The 15,811-nt window shown below is 40.4% G+C and overlaps 1 protein-coding gene across 2 annotated transcripts in view; it reads right to left on the bottom strand.

Moving 5' to 3' along the window:
- Positions 1 to 15,811, bottom strand: part of osbpl5 (oxysterol binding protein-like 5) — a 48,044-nt gene that overhangs the window by 22,251 nt on the left and 9,982 nt on the right. For both annotated transcript variants that reach the window (XM_070971787.1, XM_070971785.1), the window contains exon 2: positions 10,360 to 10,421. The gene's annotated coding sequence lies outside the window, so the exon portion shown is untranslated. The remainder of the gene's footprint in view (positions 1 to 10,359; positions 10,422 to 15,811) is intronic.

Genomic DNA, 15,811 nt, shown 5'->3' on the forward strand with positions numbered 1-15,811 from the left:
GGTCGAACTAGTGTGTACACGTTTAGTTTTTTTTTCCAGTTAATTTCACACTGAAAAGAAGGAAACTTTTTTTCACAGTCCAGTAATCCTAAATTATACACTGACACTCAATCTGTCAACACAAGTGCTATTTAAGGTGGGAAATGTTATATGGAGTTTAAGTATCCTGATTTGGCGCTCATGTTGGCCCTTCTCCCTCTGTCCCTGATGTCATACCCCCTATGTCTCTCTGTTGCCACACATGCAATGAGTCTGAATGTATTTCAATAAGAAATTTATGTCCAACAAAACAAAACAAAACAAAAAAAACATTTCAAGTATTACCAGTCCATGAAATCAAACAAAATTCAATTCGATCATTTTCACCCTTGGCTTCACAGACTGTGCTTTTCTGTTGCTTTACCAGTGTCTTATTATCCTGCTTCTCTTTAAGTAGCATGGTATTCTTGACATTTTGACATCAGAGTGAAAAACAGACAGGCTGATAAGGAAACTCTTCCAAGTGAAACTATGAAATATTTTCTTCAAATAAATGAATAAATAAAGACAACACACACACTATTCAAACTCCAAATAGAATCAGAGCAACAAACAAGTAAAGATCTGTTCAACTATTATCAACAACTTAGCCATGACTGCCTACAATAAACCTAATCTATAGCACTGGTTTCCAACCACCGGTCTGCAGACGGGTACTGACCATGCAAGATTTTATTCTGGGCACCAAGGACATGGTATGATTCTGCAAAAAAAAAAAAAAAGGTGAATAATACTTACATTACTTAACAGGCTATTATAAGCTATTCTGTGGCAATTACCATGAACTTGGCACAGTCTGTCCCTGCTACATTTCCTCATGACTCCATGTCGCGCCCACAACAAGAGCATACTGATTTCAAAATAAAGCAGAGTGATCATTCCATCATCATCTATTTATCTGCATCTGTTGTGTCCCTATGACTGTTGCAACAACCTCGTTTACATGAGACAAAAATTGGAGCTTAACAGTTTCCTCAGAGGAGGAAAGGAGATAAAAGGTGTAATGTGTGTTGACCTACTTTAGACCTAACCTTTATATCAGTCCTGACCTCCCTCGAGCCTGCAGGGCTGGAGTAATTCTGTCGATATAAAAATGGCCTGTGACAACAAAATAGGTTGGGAAGGGTTGGTTACACATCTTGAGCTAACACACTGCCATTTGCTGCGCACTGCCAGGAGCTATATGGGATGATATTATGCATATTAATAATTCAAAAAGTTCTGCCCTGACTGATGCACTTGGACACGTTTTTTCAAAAATGCAAATTCATGTGAGAGCATACAGACACACATTTAGACATGATGTGAGAACTAACATTTATCATAAACATCAAAATTAGAAAACATACATCCTTAACCACTACCCCAACTTTTCCAACTAGCGTATAACAGTCCTGTTCAAAAGCAAAAAAAAAAAAAAAAAGGGTATAATAGGTATAGGAGTATGCCAGTCTTGATTCAAGAGCAATACCCACTCTCAGAACCTCAATTCTGTCTCAAACGGAGACTCCATTGCATGTGTGTGTGTTTACATGAATACACTGCAGTAAGTGCTCAGCTTGTGCCTGAGTGTGAGAGCCTTGCAAAAATGACAGCTAGCATCAAGCCAGCTGTTGCTAATATGATGGCACAGATTAAGTCCAGACACTCCCTCCATCCTTCCATCACTCCATCTGTCCTCCTTTCATCACCCCCAACCCTGTTAACCCCCTGTCTCCAGTCGCGGCAGGACTAATGGATGGCCATATGACCTAGATATACACCAATAGGCTGTTGCCAAGTAGTGTGTGCATCAAAAATGCACACCTCAACATAGTGAAAATGGTACAATGGGGAGAGTGGGAATACACACACACACACACACACACACACACACACACACACACACACACACACACACACACACACACACACACACACACACACACACAAGAAAGATGTGCAGACATTAGTTCTTCCATTTGCTCGTGTGTAGTGCATTGCAACCACTGGCTCTTACACTGCTGCTGTGGGATTGATCATAGACATTGTTTCTGTCCTAAAAACATCCACCTGTTCAAATGCCTTCATTATTCCTGAAGCATCCGAAACATCATGTAGTTTTTCATCTACTGCCACATCCTGTAAAACAATCGACAATTGCTTTGAAACACAGTCAAAAAATAAAGACTAAGCAGCATGATCATTACGTTCTTTCCAAACAGTCATTACAGACTGTAAATGGACTGTATTTATATAGCACTTTCCTAGTCTTAACAACCACTCAAAGTGCTTTTACAACACGAGTCAGCATTCACCCATTCACACACACATTGATACAGTGTGGCTATGTGCCACCTGCTCATTACAAGCAGTAACAATTCACACACACACACTCACACACAGATGGCACAGCACTGAGAGCAATTTGGGGGTCAGCATCTTGCCCAAGGATACTTCAACGTGTAGACCGCAGGGGCCAGGAGTTGAAAAACCAACCTTCTGGTAAGTGGATGGCTGCTCCACCTCCTGAGCCACAGCTGCCCCAACTCATCAACAAAGAATGATCCATCATCATCATGATCATCATCATCATCCATCATGTCAATAAGTCTAAGTATTTGTTTCTAAGTTATTTGTTCCTCTGCTTTGAGCAACGAGACTTGTGTGATGTTATACTGTCCTGAAATGAATTAACAAAATCTCCAGGCTCCTCACCAGTTGTTCCGACACATTGAGAATTATAACCGTTTTTGCCTTTCGTCAACATGTGGCTGCTTGTAAAATTTGGATTTTTTTTAGGCTCATTATTACAGTTTTGGTTTCTGTAGCACAGCATTAACAGCATTTATAACATTCTTTCTGATGCGTCTCTGAAATTCAAAGGATTTTCTGATGCACAAAATGATATTTACTCAAATAATTGAATAAAAATAATAACCTTGCATCTACTAGCCGACTAATGGTTTGATCTAACGACTACTAATTGACCAAGAAAATCTTAAGTCAGGGCGGCTCTATGGTTTAGATCAAGCCTGCATTTGTTTATTTATATGCATTTTTGTGTTCTTGCTTTGGAATATGCAATCAAATAGTGGTATGTGCTATGTCAATCACAGTTTGGCTCAATCACCTTAAATTCTCTTCCTATCACTGGTGGGATAGAACAGAGGACAAAACTGGATGAGAAAGTGAAAACAATAGCTCCGAGTAACATGACTTACTGAGGAAAGTGGGCTGGCAACATCAAAGCTGATGATCAGAATCTCCTGCCTGCCTGTAATAATCTGACAGAGAGGCACAGAGGTAACTTTCTCTCTGTCCAATCTATTTTCTGACAAAGTGCCCTTCGGCACAGTACTTCAGTCCAAACTACAGCAAGGACAGTGTACGGCTCAACTGCAATTTTCCTTGTATTTACAAGCCACCCTCAATTTCCATTGTGTACTCCTTTGAGACCTTAGAAGGATGTTGCTATAAGAGAAGAGAATCCATGAGAAGTAATATGCAGTGGCATGCAAAAGTTTGGTCAAAATCCTGTTACTAAGTGACTTAGAGACTCACTGTTACAGAAGTAACCACTTTTTATTTTTAGCTTTTTTACAGAAATGTGAAGTTCACTGCTATTTAATTGAATCCATTTTTCCCTCTACCAGTGAAACGCTCCTCAGCCAGCGCCTGCAACACAAACCCAAATCATGATCGATCCACCCCTGTGCTTTACAGTCGGAGCCAAAACGTTCTATTTAATCCATATCAGTCCACAGGTATTGAATTACATATAACAGCTATACAAATCAGATTCTTTCTTGCGCTCTACTTCAAGTCGCTGCAGCAATTTAAAGGCCCTCTTACATCGTGACAAGGCCTTTTCATGGAGTCCACAGGACTGATGTAGGAAAATGCATCACACTCGCATGTTCCTTTACAAACTTATAATGCTGAACATTGTGGTGAGGAAGCAGGAAAGGTTTTCTTCTGATGATTGTTCCTTGAAGGTGGTGTTTGTGCAGGTGTTGCTGCACAGTACAACAGAGCACCGCCACTCCACAGTCTGCAGAATGTTCCTGAAGGTCTTTTGTAGTTCAGCGGGGGGTCTGATTTGCCTTCCTGCATTGTGGGCATCAATTATTTTACTTTTCAGAGTGCTAGCAGCTGCTTAGAGGAGTCTGTGGCTGCTGGCTGTTGGGACAAGGTTTGAGGTTTTATACTGCTTTAAAATCTACATCACCTGGCCTTTCCAAACAATGACTGTGAACAAGCTGCAGCACGATCAACCTGATTAAGGTGAGAGAGCTCAAAACTCTTAGAGTTTGGGCTGCTTTCCTTTTTTCACTCCTCTATTGTATAAAACCAAAGTAATTATAAATAATAATAGATTTGACCCGGCTGCCGGAACATTTACATGCCAATGTATGTCTTGGTAACACATCATAAAAGAGCAGTTTATGAAAGTATTCAAGTATCTTAGAGTTTGATGGTATCTATGAATTTCATGCTAAGGCACCCCAGTTTCATAACTACCTTCCCTCTAAATGCCACTCCTGCATTTCCACTCCCAAAGCTGAAATGTCAAGATATGAGAAAGCAATGCATCAGCCAATTAGACTTTCCACATTGCACCTTGAATTACATATAACAGCTATACAAATCAGATTCTTTCTTGCGCTCTACTTCAAGTCGCTGCAGCAATTTTAAGGCCCTTTTACATCGTGACAAGGCCTTTTCATGGAGCTGAAAACCTCTGTGACAGAAAAGGAAATAATAAGCTGCGGAGGCTGGTAGAAAGAGAAAAGGAGCAGTGAATGAGCTCGTGTCTGATTCAACCAGCACAGGCTATGGGCTGGGTGAAGAGTGGTCCTCACGGGAGTGAGTGTGTTGAGGGCAGGGGCTCTTGGAGATACAGGAGGTGTGCTGGGAGAGAAAGATGCTTCCCAGCAGAGACCTGGAGGCTGCCTATCCTGACCGGACAGAAGGAGGGTCATTAAGCAAAGGATGGTGGATGGCAAGGTGTCGCATATATGACTTTAATTAATGATGCTAAAACAAAGAACAGAGGGTAGGAGTCAATTACAGACTCCTCAAGGCCTGAATATACTCCAAAATGGACATGAACACAGACAGCTGTGTTCATAAGGATAGAGCTGCAATGATTAGTTGATTAATCAATTAAGGTAAGGCTTTATTGATCCCATGCTGGGGAAATTCACTGGTTACAACAGTGAGAATAAAAAGAAAAAAGTGGTAGAAAAAAGAACAAATAGACAATAAAAAGATACAAAGTCAATGTTAGAGGCTTTGTAGATTATATAGAAAACAGTATGAAAAACAGTGGGAAGAATGGCTGAATTTCACTGTTTTCAAACAAAAAATTTACTGGTTCCAGCAAGCATTTGCAGGTTTTTGGGGGGTTTTTTGTTTTGTTTTTTTGTTTTTTTGGACTGTGAGTTGGAAAATAGAAACAATTTTTTTACCTTTGACAAACTAAACGATAAATTAGTTAGTTAATTAATGTATGATGAAAATAATTGTTAGTTGCAGCCCTACACTTCATACTTTTCCCAAAAATGAGACATTTTCTATTGCTGGAACAGAAGCACACAATCACACAATCCTTTGAACTGCGCTCAAAATGCATGTATTTCAAGCAACACTAACTGCAGCGAGGACAAATATGCATAAATCTTCGGGTTCCCAACCCTCACTATATTATTTTGTCGTATCAATAATCATTCAGGCAAAAGGACGCCATTTGTGTTAATCAACATTAGTCAGTCATTCCATTAAGCTAAGACTGATGTGTTACACCGGCACGAACACACACACTTGTTGCAGACACAAAAAGTATAATAATTTCTGCTTCAGACAGTAACATACCATTTAATCAATGGCCAGATGCCAAAGATGCAGAAATTATGGTTAATGTAGTCTCTGAAGTACCATTTTCATTTTTAACTGGCATCTTTAAGCAAATTTGTCTCTTTGTCCTGCATTTTGTGGCAGCATCCTATTTGGCAACAAAAACCTGCTGCTTCTACCTTCCAATCATCTCATGAGCTGGCTCTTTGCTCAAATACTGACTGCATATTTTAACTAAGCAATAGAAAGCTATAGAACTTTCTGAATGAACAAACTGGTGAAAAGACTAGAGTTCCTGGTGAGCTTTGAAATGAGTCAGAGTCTGAGCCATCACACACCTACACAGGCACATTTAGCACACACAAGGTTGGCGTGTGTTGCTGGCTTTATACAGCTGTCTGTATTGTTGTTGCATCGTCACTTTATCGAAAATAAAGTTGGATGGCAAAAACACAAGTAGCCATATTAGTGCAATAAATCAAATTAAATTGTCTACAGTCTGAACACAACTTTAAATATACTGCCATATCTAACATAAGTCCCTGTAACCTCTGCTCTATACATTAAAGCCATTTTACTAGTCATTCTATTTTTGCACTGCTATGAATAGAAACATTAGCCTTTCACAATGTACATCGGTTTTTGACTGTCTTCCAGGTTTAATTTTCCAACAAAAAGCCAAAATGCTTTTCAAAATCAAACAGACATCAGAGTCTCCACCAGTATGCCAATGCAGCATACATGCAGACATTTTAAATGAATCCACACAAATGCGTTAGCTGCAAGCATCTTCACAAAACGGAGATACTAGGTGAGATCCATGAGCATCTACCCTCCTCTCCCATGTCTGATCTCAGCATGGGACTCCCCAAACTCTCCTTCCCAGCAAGGGACAGTGAGAGAGCAAACAAGCCAACTTCACACCACTTCTCTCCAAACTCCAAGCCTCTCATATCTGGAGAGACAAAAAAAAAAAAAAGAAATTGGCTGACTGGCTGGCTGGATTGCTGGGGGCTAACACACCAGAGATGAATGGATACTGCCACAACAAGACTTGCTCATGATTTGTAAAACACTGAATGGGAGGTAATTGGGTCAACCTGCTAAGAGTGCAAGTTCTGCCCTTTATCCAAACAGTCACTTGATAGTCGTGTCACAAACCAGCCTGTGAGCTAAATGAATGTAATGTAATGAGGTTAGACTTTTCTATAGATTAGAATTTGTGATCTGCTCTATACTTTCACTTATACTGTGCGCCTGTAACAGATCAAGGCTTCCCACAGCATGGCCATCCTCCTCCATTTGTATCTACTTCCTGCCCTCCTTCTGTTCCTTCATCAATCCAATCCCCCACTCACAGACATGTTAATGCTTGAGGCTGGTCAAGGCTTTTCACTGATAGATACACAGGCTTATCCTAGCCAGAGTGCTAAGCATATACTCAAGTCAGTGGAGTACATAGAGAGGGTAGGAGCTGATCCCAGCTGACACTGGGGGACAGGCAGGGTCTGCCCTGGACAAGTCAACAGTCAATCACAGAGGCAACACATAGAGACAGACAACAGTAGTGGAAATTAATGATATCAATGGACTGCACTCTCTCCCCTCTGCTGCCCGTGTCTTCAGGCTCAATACACTCAGATGATTTGACTGGTAATGGCGGTAAAGATAATCTATAGTCAACCCAGCCCACAGATCAGATGGTCTACCAAAATATCTCCCAGTGCGACTGTGCACCTGATGACTGAGTTGACTTCTTCACTGAATGATTCAATCATTTGTTAATGCCCCTGGTGTTTACGCATCACCGTGGCTGGCAGATTGTCCAAACTCACTTGTTACGTCACAAATTGACCCGTATCTGGTCGGTTTACAGTGGTGCTAATTAGCAACTCTGAAGCAACTAAATCACATAAAGGTTGGGGATCTCCACCACATAGACTTCTACTGCCAACCAAGTAAAACTGGGATGTACATTTCCATAGTAGTGTGTTACATTCGGTATCAATATAATGTTTTAGACAGAATCATAAGTCCAGACTGGTTTCCATGTGTCACTAATAAACTGGGGGATTCTCAGATCCAACACAAAGATGGATATTGCCAATCTTTAACTATCAGGAACACAGTAAATAAACATAAATCTCACACCGGCTCCCTCAGTCTCGATCTCATTAAATGACACTTTGCTTTGCTAATCAAAAGAGACTGCTGGGTATTTTCTGTCAATGGAATTCTATAATACCTCGTGAAGATGCTATTTAACATTACTAGCTCTCCCTTTAATTTATTCTGCCTGACAACCAATATGGGCTTACTTTTCCTTCATTACTACAAGGTCAGGACCTGACTGTCTGAGTAGTCTTTCATGAACCGTCTCAAGGTTATGTGAAATTAGCATTTCTGTATTTTCTCACATGTACTGTATATAAATTAACTTTCTGGTAGTAACTGCATTGTTTTGAATAAATCACTACTACTACAGGCTATACTGTGATACACCCATATTTAATGCTAAAACAATCATTAGGATAATGGTTATTTTTAGTCATTAGCCCATGTATGTATAATTTAGCTAACTCTGTGTGGGCTCTAAGATGCTAGCATACAGAACATACCTGAGGTGAATGGGGCTATGGGAGATGAACTAAAAGGTAGACAGTCAAAAACTGCATTTCTCCATCTGCATGTGAAAGATTGTTCATGCTTCTGCCTTTACATGCAAAATCCTTGTTGCACTTGTGGAAATGCGCATTGCCCCCATTGCAACATACAACAGGATCAGGTAGAAATTAGCACCAGCCACCAGCCAAATGCTGGTAGAATAGTAGATTTCAAACACAAAATAATGATTTACTATTGACTGGCAGTGAATTTGAACATTTATCTGTTAGTTCAAATTCTAAACAGTTTCCACTCTGAGTACCTCCTTTATTAACACAGACAAGTGAAAAGAAGCTAAAGTTGAGTTAGTGGAGATACTTTCTACCCGTGAAAATCAAATTGTGCCACAGTGCTAACTTCAAACTGTTGGTATAGGCTGACTAAAACAAACAAAGCCAGAGTGATGGAGTCTACACTGTGTGCACAATACTTAACCTCATTAATGGAATACAAAACAGATAAGGAAACTATGTTGGCAGTTGACAAAAACATAAAGTCTAAACTATTCATAACCATTATCTTTAATAGTACATCAGACAGTCTGAAAGTGTGTGGGTTTTGAGGCAGATGAAAAAAATGAAGCAAGGGCAGCCTGGGTGTGAACTACTGGGTGCTGGTTGAGACATTTTTCCCAGTTAATGTGTAATTTGCTGTTAAATCTCATACGTCTTTGTGCTGCAAACACATGCCAAGATAAACATCTTGGGAAAGGCTGAATCCAAATGCTTCCTGACTGATATGAGCAGGCAAGTGTTTTTTCACAACCACCACAGTTCAGTCTGCTACTGTACCATCTTAGGACTGTATGGAATAGCAAAGGAAAGTTTCTAACTGAAGTAACACCAACACAGTTTCAGGAAAGCAAAAGCAAAAGCAGAGACAGAGACAGATCTATTCTGCGATTCCATCACACCAAAGGGAACTTTTCTACAGCAAGGCAACTAAATTCATTTGACTAAGTGTAAGAAGAACACCTGGTTTCCATCTTTACGCCCAATGGACAGATGTGCTCAAGAGCTGACTGTCTCCAGTGCTGTTTATACAGCTAACCAACATGCATAAAGACACTGGCACACTTATCCTTCCAAGGCAGACTAAAATATACAGTGTACTAAGGGTGGGAAGCTGAAAAAAGAAACCGTAACTAGTCATTACACTTCCTCTGCCACTGTATGAAAGATCAACATGTACTCCAGGCAAACTGCCTGCTTTAAGGCTTTGCATATATCTCTGAAGTATTATTCTGTAGCCAACAGTCCTTGTGCAACTCCAACATTTACTCCCTTCTTACCCAAATGAATCTGACACACCCTGTGAGCTGTTGATCTCAGTTCTGTCAAACTGTTTCTGTTCTTCCAATGTTGCACTGTGCTCCAACTTTGGAACACTGACGCACAATTGCTAAGGTGGAAATGCAGAAGTTACCGAAACAGCACAAAGGTAAACTTAACTGTCATTGTGATCAAATAACTGCAAAAAGCAAGCAGACTTACAGTGTAATAAAAACTGACATAAACAGAAAGTACATCTATTGCACACCTTAAGAGACATGCCCTAATTCTCTTTTCTGCTGAAAAAGTGAGTTATCCCTCCTGGCAACACTGGGTAAAAATGTACTTGCATTTGTGTCAAATTTTGAAAGTAGACTGACGCCTGAGATAAAAAAGGTCCACAAATTAAAGCTTAACCTTGGACTGTAACATAGGAATGGCACACGCAAACCTTTTGATTAACTGAAGCAAAAACAAATAGGTTTAACCGAGCATATGCATTATTAAGGCATTAAAGAGCAGGCCAGCAGCTGAGAGCTCAGCTTACCTTTCACCTGAGTCGCAGGAGACACCGCATCCAGATGCCTTTGTTGGAGCAACCTGTCTCACCTGCAGGGGTACAGAAGTTCAGAGTAAGGTTTCACTTTAATTCGCACAGTACAAACAGACAAACTGGCTCACTCCCGGTGTCTCTCCTTCCCATGCTCCTCCTGGTCACACCACTGTGCTAAGGAGGGTGGAGCCCCAACCCACCCAGTCCCAGACCAGAGGGAGCTGCCAACATGTCTTTGGGCCGAACACCCGAATCTGTTTACCATCTGCACACACACTAATGTCACTCAATCACAGGTGGTCTCCAGCTAATGCAGATTTGGGGACAAAAGAACGACAGTTGATCTTGGATACAATCCAATAAATATGGTAACTGAAAGTAAAACTGTGACTGATACAGCTGAAGTCGGAAATATAAATACACGTTTGTTTACGTCATTAAAACATATTTTTAACCACTGTAGTTTTTGCAAGTCAGTTAGGACATCCACTTTGTGCATGACATGAGTAATTTTGCCAATATTTGTTTAAAGACAAGGGTTGGGCTAAAGCTTCCCCAAACACTCCCGCAGTATACGGTATTACTGCTACACCCTCTCGTGCCAAAAGGTGGCTACAATACACTTCAACTGTGATTTTCCATCTTATGTTACATTATCATTTTTGACATTTTTAACATTTTTGTTTGGTGATGTCTATCTTTATGTGAAGCACTCAGTGCATGTATTTCTTTACTGTAAAGATTTCTTGTATGAAAGATGCTACACAAATAAAGTCTATTACTATTATTATTACTTTCACATGACAAAAATGTGATACATGTTTCAGCTTTTTATTCTCTGAACATCAGAAATACAATATTAATCAATAACATTGACAACTACTGACAACAAATATACATCTTAGGTCAAATACAGCGAGTAGCCGTAAATAAATAAATAAACAAATAAATACAAATGAAATTCACAACACATCTTTGGCTACACTCTGGCACAAATAAATTAGTACAGCCTACAGCATCCAGTAGGCTTATCAAATAACAAAATAAAAATAGTAACGCAACAATACATAACAATATATAACACCTTATTTTATTTGTATGCTTTGAAATGTGTATGTATGTAAATATTGTTAAGGACATGTTTACGTTTACATATACAAGTACTACGTCTCACTGTATTGGTACTATTTTTATGCACATATTGCGCTAAAATAGCTATTCAAATGGTTGGAACCCATTTTTTTTCTAGCCGAATAATTCAATGTTACTTTTGGCCAATTTTGACAGCCCCACTTATCTTTCTAATTGGTTGTACTTGGCATAATTATATTGTATTGTTCGCAGCTAAAAATGCTGCTTTCAACACCCGATTCTGGTCTGACTTTGTTTTTCCTTGAAATGCCTCTTAATCCTGCCTTTGCAAACAATGCATTCTCCAACAGCTGGGATGTGTGATAAGCCACAAATCCAAAAACTAAAACAACACACATATCAATTCACACAGTAGCAAGCACACACACACACACACACACACACACACACACACACACACACACACACACACACACACACACACACACACACACACACACACACCCCTAATATACAACAAGAACATTAATATGATCCCTAACAGATGCAGAGTCACATCCACAAATGCAATAGCGCAATCACTGAACCCAAAACAATTCAGTATGTCTTGTTGCAGGAAAACACATTTGCACAGTAGAGGTTGGCTCTATGAAATTTGAGCTATATTTCAAAGATACAGTATCACCAATTCCCTGACTTCACCAAGGTTATCAGTAACTGCCTCAAACCTGCAAAAAATAAACATAATAATTCAGCAGTTCATAAAACGTTCTTGGCACGGACCTCTGTGGATAACAACCCAGCTAATGATCTCCTGGAAAACCAACAAGTGTAAAATGGGTTGGGCAGCAAAGATGGAATCTATGCCTTCAAATGCCATCGCTGAGCAATGGAGGAAGCCATAACACTTGAGTACATCTAACCTAAATAAGAAGTGAACTGAGAGAATCCCTGAGCTGACCTCGAAGCGCTTAAGGGACAAATACAAAGGCAGTGAAGAGGAGATGGAAGCAAAACACAGGGCGCAACTGAAGGAAACCGAAAAAACATGAAAAACAGGGAAGAAAAGGGAAAAATTCAAGATCATCTCAGAGGATGATGGAATCCTCAAAATAACAGAACTAGTTTCTAATTATGTACAAATAAAAGATGGATGTATGACATTTAAATGTATGGCACTAGAATGGTAAAATGTACAAAGTGTGCACATACACAGACTGAGAAGTGGAGGAAGACACTGTGACCCAGAATGTGGCATGGTTTGGATGGAAGGAGTCCAGAACTACAGCACTTTCTAATACACACTCCTCACTGTCCTACATTTTCTCATTCAGAACAGATGTTTAAGTATCTGTTCTTGAGACCAATTCAGAGCACATTAAAATAAACCCAATGCCACGTAAAAGTAACGCTGCAAGACTAGGAGAGTGCTTTCACCCCATGACCTGCATTGCATTTCTTCTACCTCCACTGTGCTGTACAACAACACACCAAATATACCACTGTCATATGGACTTGACAACACCTTGAGCCAGACTTACAGAAAGTACTTGTCACTGTGAGAGCTGATGTACAGCTTACTGCAGAAGCTTGTGGGTTTGCCAGAGTCCTGTGCTTCCTACTCATAGCTTCAAGTAATTGGGCCAAAATAGAGCAAGAGAAAGATTAGCCACACTCAGCCTGAAATAGAAAACTATATGGTTATGGATGGCTGAAACGTTGCCGATGCATATTGCACAACTAGTGCTCTGCATGCTTCTTTTCAAGCACACAACTAGGTAACATTTACATAAGAACACTTTAAGCTCGCCAACTTTCCCAGCAGAGAGCCAAGACTGACTCATAGCAGGGGTCCAGGCCAGATACTGCCCACTGATTCAGAGTTGTGTCTCTGCCTCAATTAAGGGAAACAATGGGAAGCGTGAATAATATCTTGAGGCTGGAAGTGGGTGCTCCAACTTAGGATACAGGATACAGTAGTGGCAAGAGACTGAGCCAAAACTGATTAGTGAGAACAACTGGTTGATATTTTTAACAGCCAAGAGATTTTATTGATTTAAGATATAGCATAGACTTCAAACATGACACAAAGTCCTTGCACATCCATATCTGTCCATCTACAGTGTTTGAAATTCTGCACATCATCTGGCTTCCTCCCACAGACCAAAAACATGCTCATTAGGTTAATTGGTGACTCTAAATTGTCCTTAGGTATGAGTGTGAGCGTGAATGGTCGTATGTCTATATATGCTGCCCTGCGATCAACTGGCAACCGGTTCAGGGTGTACCCCACCTCTCGCCCGTTGACAGCTGGGATAGGCTCCAGCCCCCCCGCAACCCCGAAAAGGGATAGTCATAGTAGTATAGAAAATGGATGGATGGATGGACTATTCAGATTGGGCCTTTAGATCCTTCGCCTCCTTAGGCAATCTTACTTCTCTCATTTTTTTCTTTCTTCACTTGTCAAACTTGTTCACACATATTTTATTGATTGTTATTTTTCCCAAGGGTAAATACTTATTACTCCTCCTCTCTTGTATCTTTACATTGTGGGCATTTCACCGATAATCTCAAAAACACAGATGCTCAAAAACCAAATTTTGGACAATAAAGTGATTGTGTGCAAACAGAAACAAAACATATGCAGATGCCTTGATTTTATTCAAATGAAAAACTTCCATCTACATCTACCTTCATCTCCACCCATGTACATCCACTTTGCTTAATTTAATCTTGAGCAAAGCTGAAAGTGGTGAAAGTGTTTTCAATTAACTGATTAGACAAAGTCCTTCACCTGCTCCTAGATCTGACAGTCTGATCTAAGTGGATAATGAAGGCTGATATTTACAAGTGCCCCTAGGTACACAGGGATTGGTTACCACGGTAAGCCAGGGCACACAGACAAACAGAGACAGACCATAAACAAAATCATTCTCCCTGCACGAAGGCAGAAAAAACAGAAGCATGAGACACAGGGACACACAGTGTGCATTCACTGCACATAATGAGCGCAGATTAGACTTTACAGGAATAGTACTGGGTCTAAGGGTGCTTACCATTAAGTGCACTCAAATGTCTTACAGACTAATTAGTGCTCATCACATGCCCTCCTACCCCGGGGCCTGTCATCCGTGCCATTAGGTTCCACTCTGGGTGGCCACAATAAAACTGGTGAGCAACTGATCTATCGGACAAACAGTCAGCAGCAACCATCTAAAATGGGCCAAGGTCCCAAAACTTGGTTGTTAACAAATTACTATGCTTGTAAACACGACACTGATATGGAATATACATAAAGAAAATGGTAATGTTTATGTAGCTGAAGTTGCAAACTTCACTCTGGGGGAGTGACATTGTGTTTGCCTTGTGCAGCTTTGGTTCTAGTAAATGTAAAAGGTATCTACTATGTCACATGGGTAAAACAGCTTGCTTTGGAATTTTTGCCAAAGCCTGGTAGTGTCTGAGCTGCATTCAACCCAGGACGGTAGAAAAGCCGTGGACCCAATCAGATCAACCACTGAGCCACCTCGCTGTGTCGATCTGGATGGGGTAGATAAGGTTTCTTTTTTCCGCTGCACTGCTGCACACCCACTGACAAGTCACATGTGGTGAGCACAGGATGTTATATGTGGCCACAGACAAACAAATGCACAGCATGTGGGTTTTCTTCTGCATACTGGTGGACATTTCTATTCGAACATGTGCGTCAAAGTAGGATATACTTGTTAGTGAAAAACAAGAGATGCCATCGCTCATCATGTCCCTCGTTTACATAAAGGTTAGTTGAACAGCCACTTAACCATGAATGTGTTGGCTGCATGTGGAAATCATGTGCTGATTGGAAGATGACACAGATCAATTCGTCAAAACCAGCAGCAAAAATAAGCAAATGCAACGCTGCATCAACAAAACTATCACCATTAAAGGAGTTCTTTGACATTTTAGAAAAATATACTTGTTTGCCTACATTCCTGCAGTTAGATGTGAAGTTCAATGCCAATTTGAATTCAGTAAACAGATCAGACCAAGATGTGTTTATCTCAGTAAGTGCCAGACACAGACAGACACCAACACTGGAGCGAGAGAATGCAGAGAAATGACTGCTGCAGTGGTAAAAGGTGGGTGAGTCATTCTGGAGAAAGATATGTCATTCTCCAGAATGACTGGGAATTGAAAATCAGTGAATATCTCCTCATGGTCTGCTAGCTTTTGTGTGTGTGTGTGTGTGTGTGTGTGTGTGTGTGTGGTGGGAAAAAAAGAAAAAACCAAACGGTTCTTGATCGCAGGGGAGGAGCAACAGAAACGGTAAATCTTGCATGCTAACATGCAATCGCATTGTGAAGTAGAGATAGCA

This window comes from Chaetodon trifascialis, chromosome 10 (assembly GCF_039877785.1).
Source record: "Chaetodon trifascialis isolate fChaTrf1 chromosome 10, fChaTrf1.hap1, whole genome shotgun sequence".
NCBI lineage: Eukaryota > Metazoa > Chordata > Actinopteri > Chaetodontiformes > Chaetodontidae > Chaetodon > Chaetodon trifascialis.